This window comes from Bidens hawaiensis, unplaced genomic scaffold (genome assembly GCF_021521415.1).
Source record: "Bidens hawaiensis isolate Kalapana, Puna unplaced genomic scaffold, B.hawaiensis_p1.1 tig00003244_1, whole genome shotgun sequence".
Lineage (NCBI taxonomy): Eukaryota > Viridiplantae > Streptophyta > Magnoliopsida > Asterales > Asteraceae > Bidens > Bidens hawaiensis.
This window is the reverse complement of record NW_027491178.1, coordinates 1,122,544-1,139,418: the sequence shown is the minus strand read 5'-3', so window position 1 is coordinate 1,139,418 and position 16,875 is coordinate 1,122,544.

The following is a 16,875-nucleotide window of genomic DNA, read 5'->3' as shown; positions in this document are numbered from 1 at the left end:
CCTGGAAACGGTCTGCGCCTCGATGGAAGGGTTCGACGGCAGCACAAACACCCCCCTGGGTATCCTATCTTTCCCCGTCATTCTCACGGACGGGAAACACTCCCGCACAGAAGATGTGGACTTTGTCGTGATAAGGAAGCCACACCACACGTACGACATTCTCTTCGGGAGAGACGGGATGGCAAGATTCAATGCCGTGGTATCTTCAGTCCACGGCATGATGGGATGGCCAACAGCTGAGGGTGTAGCGATGATCACCGGCATTCCCCAGGTATGCATCGCATCTGTCTCATCTAAACCCAAACCAAAGATGGCTAAACCAACCATCACCGAACCGGAAGAATGGGCCTTCAATGGCAAATACCCTGACCAGGCCGTTACCATTGGCCCAACAGTCATTGATCCTACGCACACCTTACTCAAACGCTTACTACTGAAAAACGCTGACATCTTCGCATGGACACCAGCTGACATGACTGGGGTACCTCGAAGTAAGGCAGAGCATAAGCTCAAGTGTGACCCGGCTTTTACGCCAGTCATACAAAAGCGCAGAGTAATGGGGGCGGAACAAGCTAACGCGTGTAGAACCCAAGTCAAGGAACTCCTTGACGCGGGCATCGTACGCGTTAGCAGATATCAAACATGGGTTGCAAATCCCGTTATGGTACCGAAGAATAACAAACAATGGCGCATGTGCATAGACTTCAAAGACTTAAACAAAGCATGCCTCAAAGATTGTTATCCGTTACCCGAAATTGATCTTAAGGTAGATTCGTTAGCACCGTTTCGCCTTAAATGCTTCCTGGATGCGTATAAGGGGTACCATCAAATCCACATGGCCGTTGATGATCAGGACAAAACCGCTTTTCGGACGCCCGATGGCACATTTTGTTATCAAATGATGCCATTCGGACTTAAGAATGCCGGGTCCACGTACCAACGCCTGATGGACAAAGAGTTTCATGCCCAAATTGGGAGAAACTTGGAAGTCTACATGGATGACTTGGTCATCAAAAGCCCTGACGCGGAAGCGATGTTGAAGGACATCGAAGAAACTTTCAACACGCTTAGGAAGATAAACATGAAGCTCAATCCGAGCAAGTGTTCCTTTGGGATGGAAGAAGGGAAGTTCTTAGGAGTCATCGTTACTAAAGATGGCTTCAGAGCGAACCCTGAAAAGGTCGACGCCATTATCAAAATGGAATCACCGACTACCATCAAGCAAGCTCAGACACTGAATGGACGACTGGTCGCACTTAACCGCTTTTTGGCAAACCATGCGGATAAGTCGTTTCCATTCGTGTCAACATTGAGAAACTGCTTAAAGAAAACGCACTTCTGCTGGACACCAGAAGCGGAAGCAGCTTTTCAGGAGATTCGGTCACGCTTGATCGAACTCCCAACGCTCACAGCACCAGAAGCGGGGGAGGAATTAATCCTATACCTTTCCGCCACAGATAGAGCAACCGGAGCAGTCCTGCTAGTAGAACGAAAAGGCATCCAGATGCCAATCTACTATGTTAGCCGTGTCCTAACAGACGTAGAAACCCGGTACTCTATCCTGGAAAAATTAGTCTTAGCACTTGTACAGGCTTCACGCAGGCTAAGACGATATTTCCAAGGCCACCCAATCACCGTTCTCACCAACTTCAAACTTGCAAACGTTCTAGGCAAACCCGAATTGTCGGGACGCCTAGCCAAATGGGCAATAGAATTGGGAGAATACGCGATAAAGTACAAGCCAAGACCAGCCATAAAAGGCCAGGTCTAGGCCGACTTTATTGCAGAAGTCTCCGCTTCGCGGGAGAAAGAGTGCCAGGAGGAGGCTCAACCCTTCCCAGCACAAGACATCCAGGAGGTCTGGCGACTCTACACTGATGGAGCAGCCAGCAACGAGGGTTCAGGCGCAGGGTTGAAACTAACCAACCCAACAGGTCAAGAATATACTTACGCTATTCGACTAGATTTTCTAAGTACGAATAACGAAGCGGAGTATGAAGCATTCTTGGCCGGGCTGAGAATTGCGCGTAAAATGGGAGTGAAAAACTTGGAAGCCCACATGGATTCCATGTTAGTAGCCAACCAAATAAACGGGACGTACACGGCCGTGAACGACACAATGGCCCTGTACCTCGCACAAGCAAAGACCCTTATGCGCGATTTTAACGATTGTAAAGTCATACACGTCAAGCGTAGCGAAAACAAATCTGCGGATGCGTTAAGCAAGCTTGCATCGTTAGCCTTCACCCACTTGGGAAAGGATATCTGCATTGAACTCCTTGGAGCACCATCAGTCCCGCACAAGGAAATCTGTGTCATCCAAACCGGCACAGAAATATGGATGACACCAATAATAAATTACCTTGCGGCGGGTATACTACCAGAGTCAAAAACACAGGCAAGAAAAATACGTTGTAAAGCACTGAACTATCAACTCATCGATGACGTCCTTTATAGACGTAACTTTCTTGGCCCACTCCTAAGATGCGTGGACAACCAAGATGCTGAATACCTCCTAAGGGAAGTACACGAGGGCATCTGTGGAGTACACGCAGGTCCACGCGCTGTTGTAGCTAAGCTTAACAATGCGGGATACGTTTGGCCGGGGATGCATACGGATGCGCTGGCATACATCAGAAAATGTAGGTCTTGCCAGCTCTACGCACCCAACACGCATCGCCCGAAGAATGAACTTGTTCCAGTCACCTCTTCATGGCCATTCCAGAAGTGGGCCATCGATGTGACAGGCCCATTTCCCACAGCAGCAGGAAACGTACAATTCCTAGTGGTAGCCATCGACTACTTCACCAAGTGGATAGAAGCAAAACCCTTAGCCCAAACAACCGCAAAACATATCAAAAAATTTATTTGGGAATTTATTATTTGTCGTTTTGGACTTCCACAGACTTTGGTGAGCGACAACGGCACCAACTTTGCTGACAAGAAGCTACAAGAGTGGCTGGAAGAACTTCAAATCACCCACACCTTTACCTCAGTGGCGCACCCGCAGGGTAATGGTGAGGTGGAAAGAGCAAATAAAAGCATCGTCGACGGCATAAAGAAAAGACTCTTGAAACACAGATCCGGCTGGGTGGACGAAGTCCCACACGTCCTTTGGGCAAACAGAACGCTGAAAAAGGCCAGTACGGGAGAAACCCCGTTCAGCCTCACTTATGGCACTGAAGCCATGGTCCCGGTCGAAATTGGTTTACCCTCATCAAGGGTCTTGATTCAGCCAGAAGACAATGATGCGGAAAGACGGTTAGAACTTATGCTAACCGAAGAACGCAGAGACTTAGCTGCAGTGCGTGAAGAGAACTACAAGCGACAAATGCAAAAGTACTACAACACGCGGGTAAAACTCTGCAACTTCAATGTAGGAGACTACATACTGCGTAACAACGAGGCTTCAAACCAAGAGCGCCCAGGAAAGCTGGCCCCGGTCTGGGAAGGACCATACATTATCAAAGAAGTTTTGGGAAAGGGCGCATACCGGCTTCAAAGGCTCGATGGCACTCCCATCCCAAGAACATGGAATGGAGCTCAATTACGCAAATGTTACATGTAGATCAATTCCAAACTTGTAAAGAAAAGGCATAGAGCCACTTCTAATGGAAATGATTCTCCTTTATCACATTGTGTTGATAGCCTCTCCTCTATACTTATGAACTTTCCACACTGATGTGCCGGTATTCACCGCATAAATATGGGAAGAAGTAAGTCGTTGCGTGTGGAAGGCGGCAAAACCCGCATAAACACATAAAACGGTAAAAATTTCTAAGGGAAAGATAAGGAAAACCTTCACGCAGGTCAGTTATAGGTGAAGTTTGGTCATCCTACTAAATGCAAGTGACGGTCCTACCCGCACAATCATGATAGATGAAACTGAACATTAACCTATTAACAACCGCGCGTCGAAAGGTTAACTTATTCAAAACACTTAGAAAATTTCTAAGGAAAAGATGAGGAAAACCTCCACGCAGGTCAGATATAGGTAAAGTTTAGTCATCCCACTAAGTGAAAGTGACGGTCTTACCCGCACAATCACGAAAGAGGAAGCAGAACTTTAACCTATTATCTACCACGTGGAAAGGTTAACTTATCCAAAGTACTTAGGAAATTGCCAAGTTAAACTAGAATATGCATGAGCAAAACATATAAGGTTTACAAGTCAAAGCATTAACAAAGGATTTATATTCCATCAAAATTCAAATATTACAAGAATTGCTGGGCACATATCCGCGTACAAGAATATAAATCTATACAAAAATAAAAATCTACTCTAACGGTGGAAATGGATCTAAAGGATCAAGCTTCAGGACTACTCCCACTTGGACCCGCACCATCAGTAGAGCGTGGCGGTTCAAGGAAAGCCTTGAGAAGAGTTAGCCCATCATCAGCAGCACTAATCTCGTTCACTTTCTCCACCACCGGATGCGGGAAGGCGGCATACTGATTCACTGCTTGGTCATAAGCAGCTTCAGTATCCACATCGTAAAGAGGGAAGTTGGAAGGCAGGATGCCTTGTTCAACAAACCCTAGACCAAGCAGGAAGCCAGCCTTTTCCCCATCCTCATGAGAAGCGTTGAGGGCTGCGCTCATCGCATCGTCATATGATGTGTTCGTGAAGACCCGATGCACAACCTACAAAACAGAAGTATATCACAAAAAGCTATGCATCCATCTACATAAAGCTATGCATCCATCTACATAAAGCCAACCTTCATACATAATATCTTACATATCACATGGATTGTATTGTACCAGTTCATATTTTCTTAACAAGTGTGTGGCTAGTAATGTAGTTTGGCAGCATCATCGTCACCGAAATAACCATAAGCGCGACGTGTGTCGAAATTATCACACACCCGAACAATACATGTTGTGACCAACTCTAGCTAAACATGTCTAGATGCACGACCACCTATCACTACTAGTAGTGACCACATATATAGCCTTTTCTTTGATTTTTACAGGAGAAAAAGATACATGATACTTGTGGTTTATTTAATTTTGAGCTAAAAGAGGTATCCTTAGGTATGAAAAACTTTAACATGATTATAATTGTGGTTTGAACTTTGTGATGGTCTTTAATTTGGAGAAATATTAAATAAAAAGGTTATTAGTTTTTTAATAATCACAAATATGGTTAAAATATTTACTTTAATAAAAGTACACACACCCATGAAGATAACATTATGCACATGATATAGGCCCCCCTATAACTAAACTAAACAAGTATTAACAAACTTACACTTCTATATAGTACAAACTTTCTAGAACCACAACTTACATAATTTTAATAAAAAGCACGTTGATCTAAGGGTATGAAAGTGTTGGATAAGACTTTGTTTTTTCAAATAGCGGGGGATCAAATCCCATTAGTGATAAGATTTGAAAAAAAAACGTTAAAAAAAACACTTTTTAACAATTGTGAGCTTGAACTACTATCACGAAAAAGAAAGCTTTAACATATACATTAACACCGGTAGACCAAAGACCCTTTGGTATATATAACAGTTGATTTAAGTAATAATTGTCGCTATACAAAAACCGTACATACGTTTCTCTCTTAAAAACTAGTTATGTATAAGTTTTATCAAGGGGTTGAATCCGCCAAATTAACGAATAATAACAAACCCCAAACTAGAAGCATAAAAAATGTTGGATTTTTATCCGATTTCTAGTTCACTTTTCGCTTGATAAGGTCATGGATCGAAGATTTTGAGTTATGGACATGAATCGGAGTTTGAATATGCTGAGAAATTGAAAGTGTCGAAAACTCGTTCAAAGAAACACACCACAACCTCTGTTGACTTCTAAAAATATATGACCCATCTCAAACCATAAGGAATATTTATGTAGTTAACACGAACGAAAACTAATGCGTTTCCCACTTTCCTGTCTTGAGGTGACACCGTCTTCTCGAACTCTCGTTCCGTCACAAAAAGTTGCAGTTACACCGGATATAGGGATGGATGGTGATCAACCGGCCAAACAGCGTTAATGAAGAATGTAGTTTTGTGATATATATTCGATGAATTTTAGCTTAATTCAAATTCAGTTCATCCTGATTTAGTGTTTGGCGTTTATTATGTGTGTTTTAGGCGCAATTACTTTTATGTTTGTGGTTTGGTTTGGTTTCGCGCTAAATTCGAACCAAAATGTTTAAGGTTTTGAAACTAGCCGGTTTTTCGTTTGGGTTTGGTCAGGTTACGTTTTATTTGGTTTTGTCATTTTAGCTTGAACATTTTGTACAGAGAAAAAAATTGACAAAACATAATGATTTTAGGCTAATTTTTTTTGTTAGTTAATAACTAACTGATTGTTTTACACTTGGGCTAAAATATTTGGTTTGAACTATATATTAAACTATTGTAACTTACTTGAAATCTAAGATAAAAAAAAATTATAAGTTTGGTTCGATTTACACGCAAAACTAGAACCAAACCGAAAGTTTGGTTTTTAAACATGAAACCAAACCACCTTTTTTTCCGGCTATTTCGATTTAGTTTTTTTTGGTTTCATGAAAAATAACTTGTGTCTTTCTTTTGAATAAGATTAAGATTCTGTGACAAATTGTCTGTTAAACTTCAATAGGTCCTATGTTACATTTATGCTTTTATTGTCTTCGAAGAAAAGAGACTAAGATTCCTCAAAACAAAATGCACTTTCTTAAGTCACAAATACATAGAATGTATATCAAGTTCCTGTCTATTGATAAAAGTGGTTGGAATAAATGCTTGACAGATGATTCTAATTTTTGTTTGAACGGCCAACTAAGTAACGCCGGATACTCTGTACGCGGGCCCCATTGGCTAAAGGTAGCCCGAGCCGGCCACTAGTCCGGACGGACGGAGCCCCTAGCGGTCCACCTATTGAGGGATTCACCGGATAAAACCTGACCCCCACGCCCGCCAAACGGCACGACAACGAGGAGCCGGTAAAACCGAGTGAGATCAGGACTCGAACCCTGGCAAACCAGGGTCATCCCTCATATCTCCCATATAAGTTGGTGATAGTGAGGTTTGAACCCCCTACCTCTCACTTATAAAGTGAGTGTTCTACCATTGAGACACAACCAAAGTGAATCCCTCAATAGATGAGTCTAATTAAAAAGGTTTTTTCATGTACTTCAAACCTCATTAGTTAGCTTTTACTTGTATACTAGTAAATCAAAATGCAACTTATATCCATTTTATTTGTCATTGTATTCATAAATTTTTTTTCCATTATATTTAACATGTTTTTTTATTACCATTATAAAATATTGATGTTGCGTTACCATTCTTATTGTTATAGAATGTTACTTACATGTAATGGTAACCAATTGAAAACATGTTACATAAGATGGTAAAAGTATATTACTTCTCACATTGCTATGACAAATAGGCGAAGTTACATTTTGATGGTATATTGGTATTAAGATTTTGAGAAGAAAGTAAGATTATTTTTTTAAATGGCCAAATAATGTTTAATAGGTTTTCCCTTGATAATTTTGAGTTTTTTTTTGTGCCTTTGGGTGCATTAAAATAATTTCGTGCAGGTTTTATGCGACACGACTTTGAACATAAGATGCATGGTTTTGCCTTTGTGAAGATGTTATCAATCAACGAAACCGAAGCGGCTGCAAAGAAGTATAATGGCTATGTAAGTTCCCTTGATGATTAAAACTCCTTTTAATAACTATAAGGCAAAAATATAACATACCAAGATATTGGTATCATCTATTTTGTTCCAATATTGTAATGAAAGCTCATGATTTTTTAACGGCTAGGTAGTGTTACGGACTGAAACCATTGCAAGGTATGGGACTTGTCCCACATCGGTTGAATGGGCAACTGATGTGGGGTTTATAAGCCAAATGGCTGGTATATGATATCGTGCTAGGTGTGTTGTAGCATCCTTGTATGTTCAAACGAGGATTCAACCTGTTGATTTCATGAATCATGTGAATATTTTGTTTTTGACTGATGATGATTATAAACCCTTTAGGTTTGAAAAATGATGTCCGAAGGAATCAGACAGTCTAATAAATTACCTAAGTTCAAACTGCTTATGATTTTTTTAAGTTGAAACTGATAAGTTTGTTTGTATCTTATAAGTATGATAAAGGAAAAGAAATCATGTCAAACGAGTGCACACGAGCAGAGTTGTAACTTGTAACAAAAATGGCAAGATAAGCATCCTGAGAAAGAATCCATGAAGATGAGTCAAGAGGAACTCCAGAAGACCACAAATCGGCTCCAAATTTGTTCGAGAATATAAAGAGTCCTGTAACTATGTTCTGTCCTATGGCCTTGCTATTTATATGTTTTATCACTTTATGGCATGTGGCTGCATGAATTTAAATACATGCTTACTTAATATCCAACTGGTATAGCTCAAGAAATCTTCATTGCAGATGCTCTAAGGGTCAGTTACGAGCCGGGCTACCGTCAAGAAAGAATTCTTTCAACAGAAAAACAAAAGATGATGAATTAAGTTTCAAGAACATGACCATGGTTTATGTTAGAAACTTTTCATGGAATGTTAATGTTATGTTAACATGCAATGAAACTCAATTTTGAGCATGCAAATGTTATGCAAGACAAAGTATTTTCAAATTAAGGCAATGTTCGATCAAGGGGAATTTTTCTATGTGACTTCCGTTTGTGTAAATTATGTTATAGCACGATTAAATAACTTGATGATGTCGTAAGTCAGACTTTCTAGCTTCTTCTGTCACCATTTTTTTTATTTCCATGATTTACTGAACCATTTTAACATTTCTGTTGCAAGATCTTGCCGGTAGAAATAGCCGAAAGTGTGGTGTTGTGCGATGTCACCTTTAAAATCCGAAGGAACTTCGTGTAATTTAATGTACTAATATACTCATAATAATAATCTTTTCTTTGAATTAAACACGTAATACATATATTAAACAACCCGTTCGACTTGTCACGTGAAGCGCAACTGGATTGAGCTTAATAAGTAAATGTGGGTTGAAAATGACAACCCATTCATATAATCTAGGTCATTATTATGAGCCCCTTTGTACACTTTCAAATGGGCCTATCCAAATATGTGCATCAGTGCATGCAAGTATATTGTTTGCTAGATTTTAGACCCTTATTTGACAATAGAGTATGGTGGACCTCTACAGTTCCCCAAATAGTTATCAAACCACCTGCAGGCCCTCTTTGCTAACCGATATATGTTCATATGCGAGGAGGCCCGACATGTGTAAAGGCGATCATGAAAGGTTGTCCAACAATGGCAGGATATAGTCTTTATGATGTAACATTCGTGGGTCCGAGTCACCCAACTGATTACTTGTCTTTAAGGTTTTTGCAATCATTGTACAGTTGTGAATTGTGGAATTTAACCTGAGTGTTATGTCAAATTCATCTAGTCATTTGACATCTTTAGCACTTGCTGATGATGAGCATGCTACTTTGTTCTCATAACATGAAGAACATATACAAACAAGGTCAATTAGTATGTCGTTCAAGCACGAAAAAGGTTGGAGGTTTTGTAATGATGCACGTCCGTTGGAAACATGATCAATGATGCAAAACATAAGCACGGACGTAGTGTTTAAACACAATCTAAGAGAAAAGTTTATAACATCAATGAATAGATAGGGCACCGTCCAAAATTTTAATAATTAAAACCAACTTTAATAACATGCAAATAATAATAAGATGCTTATTTCCCATGATTAAGCTAACAAAAACTTCAAAATGTTGAATTTGAAGTCCTAAATGAAGAAATCCAACCACGCTCGTGGTCAAACCTGACTTTCGGTCTGTCACAAGACAGGCTCAAATTTAATTTCTTTTTCAACACGTCTGCCATTCTGTTAACGAACGTATGGCAAACGTGTTGGATTTTCACTATCATGTGGAAACATATAGCCAAATCTTTAACTATTATTTAAACAAGACACTTTGACTAAGTCAATGCTATTATATATCAAAATCTCCTTCATTAGATAATGATTATTCCGTTAAATTTGGGAAAACATGCTTGCTAACAACTTGGATTTAAGGTATATAATAAGCTATTTCTAACTGCTTTTTGCAAGTAGTTTGAATTATGGCAAAAGTCACAAGATTTGTGGCCTAATGATTCCTTAAACCTTTGTTGTTATCTTTGACTTAAAGCCAAAGGTAGTTATATTTATAGTTATACTTATATCCTATGTCACACACCATGCCATGCATGTCAGACAGAATTGAGTCATGGAGACTGAATCATAATGTTTTGAGTTGAATCATTCAATTCAAATGCTGCTTTTGGTACATGAAGAAAAAGGGTTAAAACACTTGAACTCATCTCATGCAGAAGTTTGAAGATCCAAATGAGATGTGCTTCTTTTTGACCTTTTTCACATTCCTTTAGCTTGACTTTGACCATGTAGTGGGACCCACCATGTTTCTTTTCATCTTCGACCAATGTTGGAGATTGATTAATGCATGTTACTCTTACCATTTGTCTAAAGTTTTACACTCATTTTTAGGCATTGCTTACTACAATCATGCTTGATTTGTCTGTCATAATCATGGTTAATCTTCCATAAAAGTGTAAATAAACTACACATTCTTTATTTCTGTTTATAGTCACGTCCTCGTTGCAACGGGACCCAGAACATGAATCGAAGCGAACATGCATATAAACGAGACTTGGCCGGTTATGTATCTTGAGTTTAATAACAAACTTGATCAACAAGAATTGGTAGACATATTATAAGAGATGAGACATGAAGTGGCTTCTTAAAGAGGAACAAGATCAATAAAAGTGAACCATTTTTCATTTTTTGGGTCCCAAAGAGCTAGTCAGAAACCACCATATATCACACTCTACTTTTGTTGTAATTTTTTAACTATGAGAATGAGTTATCAAAAAGACTCATGAGAAATTATAAACCATTAGTTACTACTGTGTTTGGTACACTAAAAAACACACGTATGACACATCTTAATGTTTCAAGAAGACTTTTAATATATATGGAAGTTTTATAAACATGCTGAATGCTTCATATGCTACCTATTCAGCACAAGATTGTCAAACAACTCCTTTAATTAAAAACCTTATTAGATGCTTTTTAATGTGGAAAATAACTCACATATGCTTTAAGAACAACCTTTTGATTTAAAAAGATCATTAATATAAGGAAAATTGGTTTTTATTTGTCATAACTATTGCCTTTTGGTCATTGCCGGTCCCAACTAACGAATTGGTCACCGATGTCCCCAACTTTTAATGTATTTGTTCCTAACGGTCCGCAACTAACAGAATCCTAATGCCGTTAGTTTCAGGCCGCCGGAAAAATGTTTTTGGCCGGGAAAGTCATTTTTTTTGCTGGAAAACACCACCTGAACACTGCCACCACCACTAATTGACTCACCGCCAACCAACCACCATCACTTAAGCACCATCAACTGATTCCGACGATGGTTTTAAGGTTATGACGACCTCAATAATTGGGACTTTTACTAGAAAAAGGTTTCTAAAGATACGATACAAAGTTACCGTGATGCTTGGGACAAAACTGTTGAGTTTTCGGGAAATAATGTGTGTTTTCCGGCCAAAAACGTTTTTTTTCCGGCGACCTGAAACTAACGACGTTAGAATTCTGTTAGTCGCGGACCATTAGAAACAAATACGTTAAAAGTTGGGACCGTCAACAGCCAATTCGTTAGTTGGGACCGGCAGTGACCGAAAGACGATAATTAGGACCAATAAAAACCAATTTTCCTCAATATAATCGTTTAACTTCATGTAGTGTTGATAATAAACCAAAAAAAGTTAACTCGTAACTACAATTTATGTGAAATGCCGAAATTACGTGATTTTAATAAATATAACCAATTCAAAACTAACAAGTCAACATGGGATTTACACTATTTAATCTTGATCACGCCTTTTTACTCGATTTAATCCATATTATGATTAAGAGTGCGATGATTATGGATAGAACACATAATCATATGAAAATTGTTTAAAAATGCGAAATCATGTAAAGAAAAGGCAAAATCACATATAAGGCTTAATTTTCGCATAAGACAGACAAAATCACATAGAGAAAACATAATACATGATTAATTTTAGCATTTTCTTGTTTGTATAACATATATTGACCAAAAATCACTTTATTATACACACACACACAAACATGCATAGATACATATGTGTGTATAAAGAGGGACATGTAGCTTTAATTTGTTTGTCACTTGGAGGGAAAATAAACTTTCGGTGGTGAGCTTTGTAAGTTAGCAGAAGAAACCCCACCATGACTAATTCAAGAGCATAAAGACTTAATCCAGTTGTCGAAGCACGAGATGAATCTGACCTGATCCATGACGATGTTTCCACGGATTTTAAGATGAACGAACCACGTCTTGATCTTCTTCTCCGGCTGGTTGGGATCTGCAATGACTTTTTGGGGGTGTGGAGGTGACCGCTAAGAAATCTCCAGGATCTCTTGTTCACAGACACAAAAATATGGTGGTGGCTCTTATTGAGAATGACCAACCCCTAATAAGGAGGTGGAGACCTCCTTATATAGGGAGCCTCATGGCCACCATCATGGTACCCTAATGGGCCTAGCCCAGTTAGGGTTACCTCCACAAAACCCCCTCAGCCCAATAACATTGTATTAGTCCATATGATAAAATAAGCCAAACATAATAAATTTAGGGTCGTAAAACCGGGTTTAGTACCATACCCCTACAAGCCCCCCAAGTCCAGCGTTGCTCCTGGGCGCGCAAGCGTTTAGGTGGAGTGCTGGACTTTATGAGGTGTGTTAGGGCGTGAGGCGGTTTTTTCCCTTTTCTTCGGCCTTATCTTTATTGTCTTTGAGTTTTGGGAGGTTTTCTTCATGATGGTGACGTGTTGTAGTTTTTATGATAATGATGGTGCACTAGCATGAATAAGATATAGCACGCCGAATAATAAAAGCCTGCGCGCGAGGCGACTTACGAGCTATGAGAATAATAAAGCTTGCGCGCGAGGCGACTTATGAGCTATGAGAATAATAAAAGCTTGCGCGCGAGGCGACTTGCGAGCTATAAGAATAATAAAGCTTGCGCGCGTGAGGCGACTTACGAGCTGTAAAAATAATGAAGCCTGCGCGCGAGGCGACTTATGGATCTATGAGAATAATGAAGCCTGCGCCCATGGCGTCTTACGAGCTATAAGAATAATAAAAGCTTGCACGCGAGGCGTCTTACGAGCTATAAGAATAATAAAAGCTTGCGCGCGAGGCGTCTTACGAGCTATATGAATAATAAAGCTTGCGCGCGTGAGGCGACTTACGAGCTGTAAAAATAATGAAGCCTGCGCGCGAGGCGACTTACGGATCTATGAGAATAATGAAGCCTGCGCGCGTGGCGTCTTACGAGCTATAAGAATAATAAAAGCTTGCGCGCGAGGCGTCTTACGAGCTATAAGAATAATAAAAGCTTGCGCGCGAGGCGTCTTACGAGCTATATGAATAATAAAGCTTGCGCGCGTGAGGCGACTTACGAGCTGTAAAAATAATGAAGCCTGCGCGCGAGGCGACTTACGGATCTATGAGAATAATGAAGCATGCGCGCGTGGCGTATTACGAGCTATAAGAATAATAAAAGCTTGCGCGCGAGGCGTCTTACGAGCTATAAGAATAATAAAAGCTTGCGCGCGAGGCGACTTACGAGCTATAAAATGATGATAATGACTGGCCCACAAGGGCCTCCTCCGCGCAGGATGAATATCCCGGCCTGTTTTCAAAATAATAATGGAGGCACAAATGGCCAGATAATAATAATGATGTCATAGGTGTTTGTGCGGCTCGTAGCCGAACCTGCAAAAACATGTCAACTAAAAGTGGATGTATTGCATGGTTCCCATCCTCGGGCAAATTATGAGGTGTGCCCAACCTTTAAGCTTGGCGCGTGGCCTATAGGTTTATGAGGATTCCCAACCTTTAAGTTTGGCGCGTAGCCATATGGGATATTATGAGGATTCCCAACCTTTAAGTATGGCGCGTAGCCATATGGGATATTATGAGGATTCCCAACCTTTAAGTATGGCGCGTAGCCATATGGGATATTATGAGGATTCCCAACCTTTAAGTATGGCGCGTAGCCATATGGGATATTATGAGGATTCCCAACCTTTAAGTATGGCGCGTAGCCATATGGGATATTATGAGGATTCCCAACCTTTAAGTATGGCGCGTAGCCATATGGGATATTATGAGGATTCCCAACCTTTAAGTATGGCGCGTAGCCATATGAGTACAATCATGGTTGTTCTTATCCTGATTTGGATTAGACTGTTCATTTGTTATGTCGATTACGCGCGGCCTGCGCAATGTCTCCTTTATTCTCACGCGCAGATGTGGTGCGTGAGCGTGCATGATGCGTGAGCATCTAATATGCATGAGCGTACGTGAAGCCCAATAACATATGTGATGCGTGAGCATATGAGATGCGTGAGCATGTGATATGCGTGAGCATACGTGATGCGTGAGCATATGTGGTATGCGTGAGCATACGTGATACGCGTGAGCATGCGTGATGCGTGAGCATGTGATATGCGCCACGAGCATAGGTTTTGGCTGTCTTCATGAGCATGTGATACGCGTGAGCTGTGGCGTAGAGTAATCGCCGGGAGCGCGCATGCGACCCGCTGTGGCGTAGAGTGATCGCCGGGAGCGCGCATGCGACCCGCTGTGGCGTAGAGTGATCGCCGGGAGCGCGCATGCGACCCGCTGTGACGTAGAGTGATCGCCGGGAGCGCGCATGCAATTCGCTGTGGCGTAGAGTGATCGCCGGGGGCGCGCATGCGACCCGCTGTGGCGTAGAGTGATCGCCGGGAGCACGCATGCGACCCGCTGTGGCGTAGAGTGATCGCCGGGGAGCGCGCATGCGACCCGCTGTGGCGTAGAGTGATCGCCGGGAGCGCGTATGCAACCCGCTGTGGCGTAGAGTGATCGCCGGGGGCGCGCATGCGACCCGCTGTGGCGTAGAGTGATCGCCGGGGGCGCGCATGAGCGCGCATGCGGAATCCGAAGTTGATCCACAGGGAGCGATTTTGATCCGCGGTGGCGTAGAGTGATCGCCGGTTTTACGACCACAAAAATATGGTGGTGGCTCTTATTGAGAATGACCAACCCCTAATAAGGAGGTGGAGACCTCCTTATATAGGGAGCCTCATGGCCACCATCATGGTACCCTAATGGGCCTAGCCCAATTAGGGTTACCTCCACAAAACCCACTCAGCCCAATAACATTGTATTAGTCCATATAATAAAATAAGCCAAACATAATAAATTTAGGGTCGTAAAACCGGGTTTAGCACCATACCGCTACAATGGATAGAGCACAAACCTATACAAAATTAACGTCTTGGATTTAGTAACTTTAGTTCTGCTTGTAACATGATTCCAAAATCCAAAAATATTTGGTAAACCAACGACCAAAGTCTATGCATGGGAAACTACTTTATAGTTTACACTGTTGCCGACTATTAGTAGTCACAATTCCAATATTGTAAAATAAAAGATTAGGTTCTACAAATTATTTAGAATTTAAGGGACAGTTTGGTAGTGTCATATAATTCATTAAGAGACTCACTTTGAATCAGTTTGTTTGGTAAACTAAATAAAACTCAATGATTCAACACAAGATTGTCAAATAGTCTTCAATCTTTTACTTTTATATGATCAAATGTATAGACAAACAAGATTAATGTGTCTTCTTTTACATGACCATGAATCTAAGATCTTTTATATCACGCTTTATCTTATGAGATTTTATAGTTTTATAAAATTATTGTGTTAAAATAAAATCCAACGATGCTCTTATGTTGATTATGTGAAAAATGTTCCGGTTGATCTACGCTCCCAAAAAGTCGATTTAACATTAAGATGTCGTTTGGTTTGTAAAAAGATTGAAAAATGATAAGTAAATTATTTTTTTATAAAGTTATGTTAGATATTAGAACTAATTAAAGTAAATTATTAATTAAAGAAACATAAAAGAGAGATGAGTGAGGCTATGATTATTGTTCCTTAAACGGTTAAACCCATATTCTAAAATCAAACACTATGTACAAATTAAATTATATAGAAACATACCATAAGGTATTAGCAGAAAATCAATATCAAGGCTATGGTGCATAAAATACTTAGACATCTATCTCTATCTAATAAAGACATAAGCATAAACCGACTACCTAAAACGCGTTTAAAACACTTCTATCCGACCCTAAACAACTTAGCTACATCCGGCCCCATTGGGCCATATCTTTATATAACAATACAAACGACTTTTGAAGATTATCTAAAATTTCATAAACTTTTTCGTCGTTTTGAATCGGCCCCATAGAAGGGCTTTATTAAGATGTCAATACGAACCTAGGATTTAGAGTTTGTAGACAAAACAAAATACTTTTGACCGAAATCAACCGACCCTAACAATCTTATGTCATTGTCACCTAATTGAAGAACATATATGTTTAAAGGCTTTGCTTCTTTGCACCTTTAGGGAGAAGAAAGAATTAAAGATTTTCCCTTTATCATGCCTATTGAATTCATCTATACTTTTTATATATTTTATTTCATCCTTTACAACAATAGAATTGTTTTGAAGTATTGTGATATAGACATATTGCTTTATGAATTATATCTTTTTATTTAATCTTGTAATTTCTTAAAAGAATAATACACCATGGTTTAGAACTAATAATTACTTCATAATTACGTAAGTGATTAATTGTTGACTACTAGATAGGAATACTTATATTTTAATAAATTAGATTTTTATAATTATCTTATTTGATTATATTAAAATATAACAAGTTGGAATTAATTGAATCGAGCAACACAAGCAACACTGATAATTT